General features: G+C 37.0%; 1 protein-coding gene across 3 annotated transcripts in view; it reads left to right on the top strand.

Moving 5' to 3' along the window:
* The window catches only part of ERBB4 (erb-b2 receptor tyrosine kinase 4), a 1,296,210-nt gene that overhangs the window by 1,070,308 nt on the left and 213,289 nt on the right, over positions 1-12,613 (top strand). The window lies entirely within an intron of this gene.

Genomic DNA, 12,613 nt, shown 5'->3' with positions numbered 1-12,613 from the left:
CAGGTTAGGACAAAAAAAAATTTATAGATGATTAGTAAAAGAAAATATTTTCAATAATAGTGTGTTCAGAGATCTTTTAAACTTTCACCAGTTCAGGAATATCAAAGTTGTTTGGCATTACAATTTATTGGTTGCATTTGTCTAAAATGCATACATTTTCTGAAATAAGCTAACTTGTTTCAAATTATTTTCTCTGTTTATATATAGTATATATTTATCTTGATATATTTATGCCATTTATATATATATATTATTTTTCTTTTAACCATCTTGAGTGTGTATGGTTTTTGTTTTTGTTTTAGGACTCTGCTTTAAGTAAGGAGGGGATAAATGAATAAACAAATATCTTCTTATAACATTTAAATACTAACTCCCTCACAGTATGATATTAAAGTTTAATATAGTTTTCAGATATATTTGCATGCTTTCTTATTCCCTGAAATTTCTTATTTCAAGTATGTTTATTTTAAAAGTATTTATAAATATTAATTTCTATTTTACTTAAAAACAAGATTTTTTTTTTTTAGTTTCCTCCTTAATGGTGTTACTGCTTGTGGGGTTTAATTTATTAAGAATATTTGGCTGTAAATGTTTACCCAAAAGAATGCCATAAAATTTTATTTAGTTATATATATAAACATATTTTGAAGACTATTCTTTTTTTCTATTGTAGCACTGTAAACTCCCAAATAATTTTCATGACTACATTTCAAATTTATTTTTATGTTTCTGATGCATGCACACGCAGTTTCTCAGTTGTGTCTGACTCTTTGTGACCCCATGAACTGTGGCTCATCAGGGTCTTCTGTCCATGAGATTTTTCAAGCCAAGAGTATTGGTGTGGGGTGCCATTTCCTCTTCCAGGGGATCCTCTTAATGCAAGATTCACGCCTGTGTCTCCTGTGTTCGTAGGTGGATCCTTTACCACTGAGCCACATGGAGAGCCCTTATATTTTTGATAGCTATGAGTAATATCGACAGGTTCATTAAAAACAAACCAACTCTTCTGCTTGATAATCTAATTGTTATTGAACATAACCACCTATAGAAAACAATACTATTGCTATTTCAAAACAATATTCTTTTTTCTCCTCAAGTTATATTCTCTATAATATCTATATATCTCTTTAGTAATCTTTTTTATTGTACAGTAAATTTGTATTTATCTACATCTCCAGACATTTGTAACTGTTCAAGAAATGACATTATGTTTTACAACTGGATATTAAGATTTTTATAAATAGTATGAATATAATTGTGCTGGTTCAAAACAAGATGAATATAATTGTGCTTCAAAAAACAAAGATCATGGCATCTGGTCCCATCACTTCACAGCAAATATATGAGGAAACAAAGGAAACAGTGAGAGACTTTACTGTTTTGGGTTCCAAAATCACCGCCAATGGTGACTGCAGCCATGAAATTAAAAGACGTTTGCTCCTAGGAAGAAAAGCTATGACCAACCTAGACAGCACATTAAAAAGCAGAGACATTGCCAACAAAGGTCCATCTAGTCAAAGCTATGGTTTTGCCAGTAGTCATGCATGGATGTGAGAGTTGGACTATAAAGAGAGCTGAGCACCAAAGAATTGATGCCTAAAGGAGATCAGTCCTGAATATTCATTGGAAGGACTGAGCTGAAGCTGAAACTCCAATACTTTGGCCACCTGATGCAAAAAACTGACTCACTGGAAAATACTCTGATGCTGGGCAATATTGAGGGCAGGAGGATAAGAGGATGACAGAGGATGAGATGGTTGGATGGCACCACCAACTCAATGGACATGAGTTTGAGCAGGTTCTAGGAAGTAGTGATGGACAGGGAGGGCTGGCGTGCTACAATCTATGGGGGTCACAAAGATTCGGACATGACTGAACGACTGAACTGAGTTGTGCTGGCAGAGTTTTCTCACTGAAAATGAGTAAACACTTTCCTAATAAAGCACAAAGTCTTTCCACTGCTCCTGCTAAGCAAACAGGATTGTTATTAACCAATTAGCATCCATTTATTTAATGTTTCATCTGTTGTCCAGAGGAAATTATCCACCACTATCTATATTTAAATATATGCAATTTAAATGGTTTTTCCAGTGGTCATGTATGGATGTGACAGTTGGACTATAAAGAAAGCTGAGCACTGTAGAATTGATGCTTTTCAACTGTGGTGTTGGAGAAGACTCTTGAGAGTCCCTTGGACTGCAAGGAGATCCAACCAATCCATCCTAAAGGAGATCAGTCCTGGGTGTTCATTGGGAGGACTGATGTTGAGGCTGAAACTCCAATACTTTGGCCACCTGATGCGAAGAGCTGACTCATTGGAAAAGACTCTGATGCTGGGAAAGACTGAGGGCAGGAGGAGAAGGGGATGACAGAGGATGAGATGGTTGGATGGCATCTTTGACTCGATGAACATGGGTTTGGGTGGACTCCGGGAGTTGGTGATGGACAGGGAGGCCTGGCATGCTGTGGTTCATGGGGTCTCAAAGAGTCAGACACGACTGAGCGACTGAACTGAACTGAATTGAAACTTATAGATTAGAACTGCAGGGCAGATATTGCAGTGAGCTGGATAGTGAGTGAATATTCTGATATTTCACAATTTCAAAGGGTCTATTTGAGATTGCTATTAAGTCATAGATTAACCACAATCTCAAGGTATCCTTCGAAAGTCATTTATCTGTAGGTACAACAGTATACCGTGTTCTAGTATGAATAAAGATGAAGTGTTTACTGCCCCTCCAGTAAACTTCATATTTATTTTATTACAAGGCTTATGCAACATTGCCCATTTTTAATCAGTGCAATATTGTCTCCCTTTTAGGAGACTCTGATTAGCTTGAACTTCTTAAAACAATATCAGAGAAACAAAAAAGAAACCATTTATGTAAAATCTTTACAACATAGGACTTCATTTTCATCACCAGAGATATCCACAGCTGAACATTGTTTCTGCTTTGGCTCAGCCTCTTCATTCTTTCTGGAGCTATTCCTCCATTCTTCCTCAGTAGCATATTGGACACCTACCAACCTGGGGGGCTCATATTCTGGTGTCATCTTTTTGCCTTTTCACACTGTTCATGGTATTCTGGAGGCAAGAATACTGGAGTGGTTTGCCATCCCTCAAAGGACATGAGGCATCCCTTGTAGCTCAACTGGTAAAGAATCTGCCTGCAATGCAGGAGACACCAGCTCAATTCCTGGGTTGGGAAGATCCCCTGGAGAAGGGATAGGCTACCCACTCCAGTAATCTTGGGCTTCCCTTGTGGTTCAGCTGGTAAAGAATCTGCCTGCAATGTGCAAGACCTGGGTTCGATCCCTGGGTTGGGAAGATCCCCTGGAGAAGGGAAAGGCTACCCACTACAGTATTCTGGCCTGGAGAATTCCATGGACTGTATATCCATGGGGTCACAAAGAGTCAGACACTGCTAAGTGAAGTTTGAGCAAATTCCAGAAGATAATGAAGGACAGGGAGGCCTGGAGTGCTGCAGTCCATGGGATCACAAAGAATCAGATATGACTTAGTGGCTGAACAAGAACAATGTAAAAATCTGATAACTGTGATCCAGGTGTGTTGAATAAGTTATTTTTTCATTCATCATGGTAATAAAGCAACAAAGAGCATCAAACTTTAAAGTACACTTTAGCACAGAGATTTGCATAATTAATGCCAACTTTTCACAATAAGAAAATGAAAGGCTGTGTTTAAGGACTTCCTTTTATTTAAGGATTTTCTTAGCTTGTCTCTTTTTACCATTAGCAATTCAAATAGATACAGTAATATTTCAATTTCTGAAGTGTAATGTATATGCCACATTGCTATTATGTGGATAGTAAATGAAGGTTTTCAGGAGCCTGTTAGTAATAACAAGATGTTATTTTCATCACCTTAAATGAAATGCATTCCAAGCAAGTCACTGTTGGTTCAAGGTTAACAGTCAGCTAATCAAGACTTGATGAAAGACAGTTCTGATATTTTAGTGAACCATGCAGTCTGTTTAAAATATGTATTTGCCAACTAAGCCATTTTTGAAGCATGATCCTGTGTTATCTAACTGTCCTTTTGGTGATGAGATATTACGTTACAAGGTCTCTTTGTGTCACAAGATTGATAAGGATGAATGTGAACACTGGCATACACCTAAACTATTTGACTTACAAATCAGCATTAGACCATAAAGTGTTTGGGGACAAAGGCCTTGGTGGTTTGTGTGCAGGCTCAGTTGCTCAGTAATGTCCAACTCTTTGTGCCTGTGGACTGTACCCACCAGGCTCCCCCATGCATGGAATTTTCCAGGCAAGAATACTGGAGCAGGTTGCCATTTCCTACTCCAAGGGATCTTCCTGACCCAGGGATCAAACCCACACCTCCTGCATACCCTCTGTTTGCAAGTGGATTCTTTACCACTGAGCCACCTGGGAAGCCCCCTTGGTGGATTACTAACTGATGTTTATCATTTGGATTTCTCTTCTCAAGGGCTTAAACTTAAGAAATATTTGGTATTTGATAGGGGATAATGGCATAATTTCAAGGTAAAATTTACCTGTTAGTAAGAACAAAATCAGTCTCATATGAAACAAAAAAGAAACATGAAACAAACAAACAAAAATAGGTAGAAGTTCAATTGTTTTGTAGAAATACATGACCCACTATATTTATATAAGCTGACTCTCAAATCATATTTCTGTTTCTCAGGGTGTTGATTACTATATAACACTTTACATAGAGTAATAATGTAATTCCATTTCATTCCAGATAACTGGCATTTTTAATTTGCCATCACAACATCAAATGACCTATGTATTAGACCGTGAAGCTGGATCTACAGTTTGTCAAGGAGACATCATAAAAATGTTATTAGTATAAACTAATGGATAGATAGTTGGAGAAAGTAGAAACTGTTTCTTTATAAGTGTGATATTCTGTAATAGTTAAAGAAAATGAAAGTTATAATTGCTTGGTCTTGTCTGACTCTTTGTGACCCCATGGACAGAGCTGACCAGGGTCCTATGTGTATGGGATTCTCCAGGCAAGAATACTGAAGTGGGTAGCCATTCTCTTCTCAGTGGATCTTTCAACCCAGGAATCGAACCCAGGTTGCCTGAATTGCAGGCAGATTCTTTTACTGTCTGAGCTGCCAGGGAAGCCCCTTTGTAATAGTTCAGTCCAAAAACTAAACTAAATAAGGCCACTTGAACAATAATGGCAATCTGACGGAACACTAACAGTAGGAATATAGCTGTGCTGTTCTCAAAATTTTCAAGTGATGAACCTTGAGACTTTTATTTTTTTAATTCATTGTGCTGAGCTCTTGAAGGACCCTTTGAATCTAGAAACTTGTATCTGTCAGTTTATCATTTTTCCCCATGGCATCTTTCATAATATTATCTTGATATCTTTATCCCCTCTTTCTTCTGGGATTCTTATTGGTCAATCAGCTGCTAGAGCTTCTGGATTAATTGTTTAATTTTCAAATCTTTCTCCTCAATTTTCCAAGTTTATATATATATTTTATTTTCTGAAGATTTTCTTGACTTTTCCTTCTAATTATTTGTTTTATTTTAAAGAATATCATATATTATACTTTTAATTTCTAAGAGCTTTTTTATGATTGTTTGCTTTTTCCTATCATTTAAAAAAGGAAATAGGAACTGTTCTTTGTTGATGAATACAAAATATATTCTCATGTGTCAGGATATTGGTTTTTAAATATTTTTCCTTTTCCCTTAATTGTCTCCTCCTGAGAGTTCTCTCTTTAGTTTCTTTGTTTTCTGGTATAACAGAATACCATAGACTATGAGTCTTATAAGCAACAGAATTTTTTTCTCCCTCAGGCTGAAAAGTACAAGATCAGGGCACAGAGAGATTTGGTATTTGATGAAAGCCTGCTTTCTGATTTATAAATAGTTATTCTCTTCTTGTGTCTTCATATGGCAGGAAGGATGAGGGAGCTCTCCAAGGTCTCTTTCACAAAGACACTAATCTCATTCATGAGAGCACTGCCCTCATGACATAATCACCTACCAAAAGCCCCACCTCCTAAGACCTTGCATTGGGGGTTAGAGTTCAAGATAGGAATATTGAAGGACACAGATTCACTCTGTAGCATCTGGCGATGTGAGCTCTCCTGTGAGTGGGGATATGACCGTTTGTTTGAATTACCCACTATGGGGCCATTTATCTTTGCAGAGAGAATCTATCAGTTGTTTCTGGCAAAATTATACACCTGGCTGTACATCCTTGGAGATGATTACATGTAGTTTTGTTCACTATGTAGATGTAAAACAAATATGCAAACAAGAGAAAAATAGACCTTTTGTTAGCAAGGCTCTGTCCTCCAGTTTCCACTGTGCCTGGTATACTTAAGGCAATGTGTTTTGGTTCAGTTTCTCCATTTAAGAACTTCTAGTTTCTTGCCAGAATGGTCTCCAAATAAGGAGAACCATTTATTTGTTCTGTATACAAATTTTAAATATTATTTCTGTGTTCTGTTATTCACCTTCACTATCTGTAGAACTAAATATCTCAAGTTTTAATATCCTCTCTAATTTTTACTGGATGAATTGGCTGTTGTATTCTTGGCATCTCCCTTTGGAGGCACTTGCCATTTTGCTTTCTTAACTTTATTACCTCCATTTCCATGAAATTCTTAGATTTTTTTTTTTACCTTGTTATTCCTTCTCCTATTTCTTGGTCTTTTGATTTTTATCTTTTTAATGTTTTCACTCATAATTTTAGTGAAATCTTGGAATGGAGCAAAGAAAATAAATGTACTTAATGTGTCATAATAAATTGGAAGTTCTGTAAGGAATTTAGAAATCCTAGAAGAGCTCCCTGTAGCATTGTTTTTCATCAGTAGTTTTATTAAAGCAAAACCAAAAAATATGTACCCTTTAACTTAAGCACATTCTTTTGGAGAAATCTTCACTCATAAGGAACAACATTAGATGACTTTTGGAAATTAGTGATTGCTTATTGAGAATTGTATTTGTTTAGTAGCTCAGTCATGTCCAGCTCATTGCAATACTTAGTACTATAGCCAACCAGGCTGTTCTGTCCATGGGATTTTTCAAGCAAAAATACTGGAATGGGTTGCCATTTCCTCCTCCAGGGGATCATCCTGACCCAGGGATCAAACCTGCAACTCTTGTATCTCAGGAGGATTCTTTATCCACTGAGCCATAGAGGGCTTCTAGAGCTTATGACTTTGTCTTCTACACATGGAAAGAAGAAGGGCCAGAAGCACCTATATTAAAAAATGGTAGTTTCTACCCTTCTATGATTTTCTTCATAGTTTAAAATTTTTTAACATTGGAAATAGTTACCTCAGAGTTATTTTTTTGATTTAAGTATTGGAGAAGTTTTATGGGAAATAATACACCCAGTATAAACTGTTTAAGGATGGAGGCCTGGCTGGCAGTGGTACTGCCAATGTTGGTGTTATGATCTCAAAAAGTATTTATTATGCTCATTGTTTTCATAGATTATAGATTTATAAGAATTAATAAAGTGGAAGAAGAGATTTTACAACTATATGACTCTTGGCAGAAGGAATCTACATATTAACACAACAAATTTACCTAACATTGAAAAAAAGTGAAGAATAAGGAATTACATTTTTGTGTGCCTGGTTGCTCAAAGACTATTTCCTTAACACAGGGATGAATGTAACTGAAATTAGCATGGCTCATCATTTAAAAAAAATATATTTTCTTTGTAGCCAGAAATAAAAAGTCTTCAGGAGTTCTTATCATTTTTTCAGTTCAGAGATTCCTTTGAAAAAACTGATGAAAGCTATAGACTCTTTGCTCAGAAAAAGTGCACATACATGTATATGCAATCATGATTTTTATTCAATATCTGGGGATTTGTAATCCCTCTGAAGTGCAGATTCATAGTCAAAAATCTTTGGCTGAATGTCTTTTCTTAAATCCCAGTGTTATTTTACTAGTATTACAACCCTAAGGCAAATTTAAGTGGTTAATGTCTGTACTCAGACTGCCCAAGAGACTATTCTAAGGCAATGGTGTTTCAGCAATGACAGTGTATTACAAGTGCCAGAGTTTTGTGTATCTTACCTTGTTGAATCTAACAACAATCTGTAAAACAGGTTTTGGAATTCTCTTAAGTTTTCTATGATCCAGTGGATGTTGGCAATTTGATCTCATTGCTCTAGTTCCTGGCATAAAGTAGGGGACCATAAATATTTTGTGAATAAACCAAATTTCTCAGCTACATTGGTGGGCACTCCAAATCTGATGTTTTAGCTATATCTGAAAAGTCTACAAGATTTTGCTGAAAGCAAATTATTGCTTAGTTTATCTTCAAATATTTTGTTACTGGATGGATTCCCAGGAAGGATACTTGGAGATGGAATTTAGTATGCAACACGTTCTTAGGAAGTACTCTTGAGATGAATGACTATGGTCGAGTGGGGAGGAGAAAGCAGGATTGGACAGAGAGAGAAATGAAGCTCTGATTCAGGCTTGATAACAGTCTTGTCTGGCCTCCTTTAATAGTGCTGGAGCTAACATTAACCATCAAGGTTGCCCTAAGTGGGCATGCAGCAGTCAATAGAGGTGGGTAGCCCTGGGGAGGGGAGTAGATTTAGGTGAAATGGCTTTGTGCAGCTGAGAAAATCTTTGAAAGATGATTTGGCGGAAGGTAGTCTGCCAGCGGCACTCTCAGATGCTGGGACAATATATCCTTCCTTGAAGGGGGTTCTGGGTAGTGGTCCTTTTACATCAGCTTCTGTCAATAAATTAGGCTGTTTCTGGGTAACAACTACATAACCAGGAGTTTTAACTGTCAAATTATCTTTTTATAACGTAAGACATGACTGATACAACATGCTTAACTAACTCTGTATGTGATGGGGGAAGTTTAATATACTTTGGAAAATACAATATAGAATAATATAAAATGCTATATTTTGTGCTTCAGAGAACAAACTTAGTATATACTATTACTTTTGAGATTTGTGTAAAAGATAAGATTCAAACTCATTCTTTTGAAATGGATTTGGTTTGGATAGGTTTAGGGGACAGTGGATTCATTACATTTTTCATGTCCTTCAGTAAAACAGGTTTGTCTTGTATCGTCAACATGATGTAATACAAAAGCCTGGCATGTTTAAAGTTGCATCAAAAAACCTGTCTAGAAACATAGTTAATTGGGTGAAGTGACAAGAGATAAAGCCGGAAAGATAAGCCAGGTACCTGTGGCAGATTCATGTTGATGTATGGCAAAACCAATAAATATTGTAAAGTAATTAACCTCCAATTAAAATAAATAAATTTATATTTTAAAAAAAGGAAGAAAAATTAAAAGGAAGCTTATATGTTCAATGAATGTATTCTCCCTTCCCTATCCTACCCCAGCTCCCTTTGGCAGATAACTGGATGTTCACAATGTATACTTTGAAAATTTCAATAGTGATTTTTCATGTAATTCAATCAAAATCAAAGAACTTATTTGAATAATTAAATAATAATGCTCCACATACCCCAGGGGTTGCAATTATGTAGAGGAAGAATCAGTATCAGTGTTTATCTACTGAATAACCTCTAGAAAATTCTGTAGTTGTAACATTTTGGTTGCTAATACCATGATAACAGACCCCATGAGTGATTTTTATAGGGAAAGTGTAGTCAATTACTCAGTTTCAGTATTTTAAGATCATGTTTGGTGAAAATAATTAGATTATTTAAGATTATCATTATTGTAGATAAAGTTCCAAAAAGTGCTTGAGTTGCTTGTCCTCCTTCCCCATGACAAGACAGCAAGTTTTCACTTTAAATGAGTAACCTCTCCTTATAGACATTTTTAGTGTAAATTACTTGGAAATATGTTTATCTTTAGCATAAGAATTCTTCCTCATTCTGAGTAAACTATTTTTCTACTGAAATTTCTATTCTAGAAACAGAATATATATGTGTATTCAAAAATGAATAGCATTATTATACCCCATATTGTAACTCATTAATTTGAAATTATGTTTACTGGCCAATTTATTAGTTTTTACAATGATAATTCAGAAATGAATGCTAACCACTGTCATCACAAATTGATCAGATGTTCTGTCCTGATGATTGAACTTAGATAACTTTAATAGGGCTAAATTTAAAACAGATATTTGAAACATAACTATCCAATAGTAATCAGCTTTATGATGGGTATTTCACTTAGTGATCAATTTGGAATTTAGTTTGGACCATAGATTTTTAAAATTTTTGACTGACATAATTAAAAATCTACCTAGTCTAATCTACCTAGTCTATCAAAATCTAACATTTTGATATATGTTAATAGCTTCAAACCAAATTGATAGATTCTGTACTATTAATACCTAATTAGACTGCTGCTCCTCATGCTTAAAATTTGGATCTGAGGGAACATATTTTTGAGTAGAAGTACGAAGTTCTTCTGGGTTTCCTTACCCTACTGCTCTCCACCTGGTGCCCTTTTCCAATAAAATCTCTCACTTTGTCAGCACGTGTCTCCTCGGACAATTCATTTCTGAGTGTTAGACAAAAGCCGAGTTTCGGGCCCTGGAAGGGGTCCGCCTTCCTGCAACAAATGGTGACTCTGGTGGGGACTCTTCTTCACGGAGACTGACATCCTGACCACTCGGGGTACTCAGGGGCCAGCTTGCCTGCCAATGGACCAGACCAAGCGGCCACAACTGGGACCCTTTTTTCCTGGGTTTCCTCCTGATGCGGACAACTGGCCAGAGTGCCCCGACCAGTAAGGAACAAGAGACTTTATTGACCTCTCTCCCCTTCCCTCTCTCTTTCCTCTCCTTAACCCTTCCTACCCTTCCATTTTTCTATTCCCCTGGTCCTGGATGCAGGAATCTGGTCGAAGGGCCCTCAGCCTGAGCTGAGGATTGGAGACTGATCACCTCCTCTTGGCTCTTGGCAGAGAACTCGAATTCTGGTTCTGGTCTGGTCTGATTTCTGGTAGGGCTAAGTTCCAGTCCTCCCTTCTCTGGAGGCCCAGGGAAAAGTCCCATAACGCCTGGGTATCTGTAGGTGGCAGGAGACATCTGTAAAGCCACCCCTTTCACCCCCACTCTCCCGCCCCCTCCCTCTTTTTCTTTCAACCTGGCTTTCTTTCCTCCCTTGAAATCTTTGATGTTAGTACTTGGATCTGAAGTTCTGTGTCTCTATAGGAGGTTTTGCTTCCCTGGTGGTGCAGAGGTTAAAGCGTCTGCCTGCAATGTGGGAGACCTGGGTTCGATCCCTGGGTGGGGAAGATCCCCTGGAGAAGGAAATGGCAACCCACTCCAGTATTCTTGCCTGGAGAATCCCATGGACAGAGGAGCTTGGTGGGCTACAGTCCACTGGTCGCAAAGAGTAGGACACGACTGAGCGACTTCACTTTCACTTTCACTTTCAAGCAGTATGAATAGGAAAGAGTATACAAATAGTTAAGTCATAAAAGGCACTCAGAAGGGCTACCTATTTTTTTCACATGAGATCTAAGTTGATTTAAGAAAATATGGGGCATTCACTTTTAAGTCCTAGAAATGTTAGCTAGATTTATGTTTTTAGACTTGCTGTCTTCCTTATATTTTTTTTCAAACTGAACCCAGAAAATTTTCTTCAGACTGACACATGTTTTGGATCTGGGTATTGCATTTTAATTAAAAAGTACACCTAAATAAATAAATCAAGAAGAGATCGCTTCCACAGAACATATAGAACTTTCATTTTATTTGTAAAATTTTCAGATCATTATATTCTGAGACTGTACAACAGCTTATTTAGTTTTTCCTTATTGCTAGAGAGTGATTTCCAGACTTTTGCTTTTACAAACAATGAATGCCACAGTGAAGAATCTATGTTATGTCTGTAATGCATCTCTGCAGGATGAACCTCCAAGAGTACAATTCCCAGTTCAAAAGGTACATTCATCTGTAATTTTGTAGATGAAATCAAATCATCATCCATTCAGGATGTTCTGTTTGGCATTACCACCGACAATGTTTGCCAACATTTCTTGGCCCCAGGGCTATGTGTCCCATGGCCTATGTAATAGAGGACAGGGTTTTATCAAATCTTTGAATGTTTTTCCAAATTAAAAAATAGCAGATGATATTCCACTATGCTTTTAGTTTGTATGAAGCAACAAAAGTTTATCTTCTCACAGTTTTTGGAGCTGGAAGTCCAAAAATCAAGGTGTTGGCAATCACCATAATCCCTTGGAAGTCTCTAGAGGGTGGCTCTTTCCTTCTCCCAGCCTCTACAGCCCCAGGCCTTCCTTGGATGGGTCACTAGATGGATCACTCTAGTCCTTGTCTTCACATGGCTTTCTTCCTATGTTTCTGGTTTCCATATGACTCTCTTTGTACAAAGACACCAGTCATGTTGGATTAGAGACCCACCCTACTCTATGACCTCATTTTAACTAATTATATCTGTAACAATTCTATTTTAAAAGATCACACTCTAAGAGCTAAGTTTAGGACTTCGGTATATCTTTTGGGGGGGAGTTGAGGTAGGTGAGACTTAATTCGCCTCCAGACAGCACCCTATAAGTATCATCTGAATAGATAAAAAGATGAATCTTGAACTGATGATTTTCATCAGTATAATGGGACTGACTATAGTA

Source organism: Ovis aries, chromosome 2 (genome assembly GCF_016772045.2).
Source record: "Ovis aries strain OAR_USU_Benz2616 breed Rambouillet chromosome 2, ARS-UI_Ramb_v3.0, whole genome shotgun sequence".
Classification (NCBI taxonomy): domain Eukaryota; kingdom Metazoa; phylum Chordata; class Mammalia; order Artiodactyla; family Bovidae; genus Ovis; species Ovis aries.
This window is presented reverse-complemented; position numbering and strand designations above follow the sequence as displayed.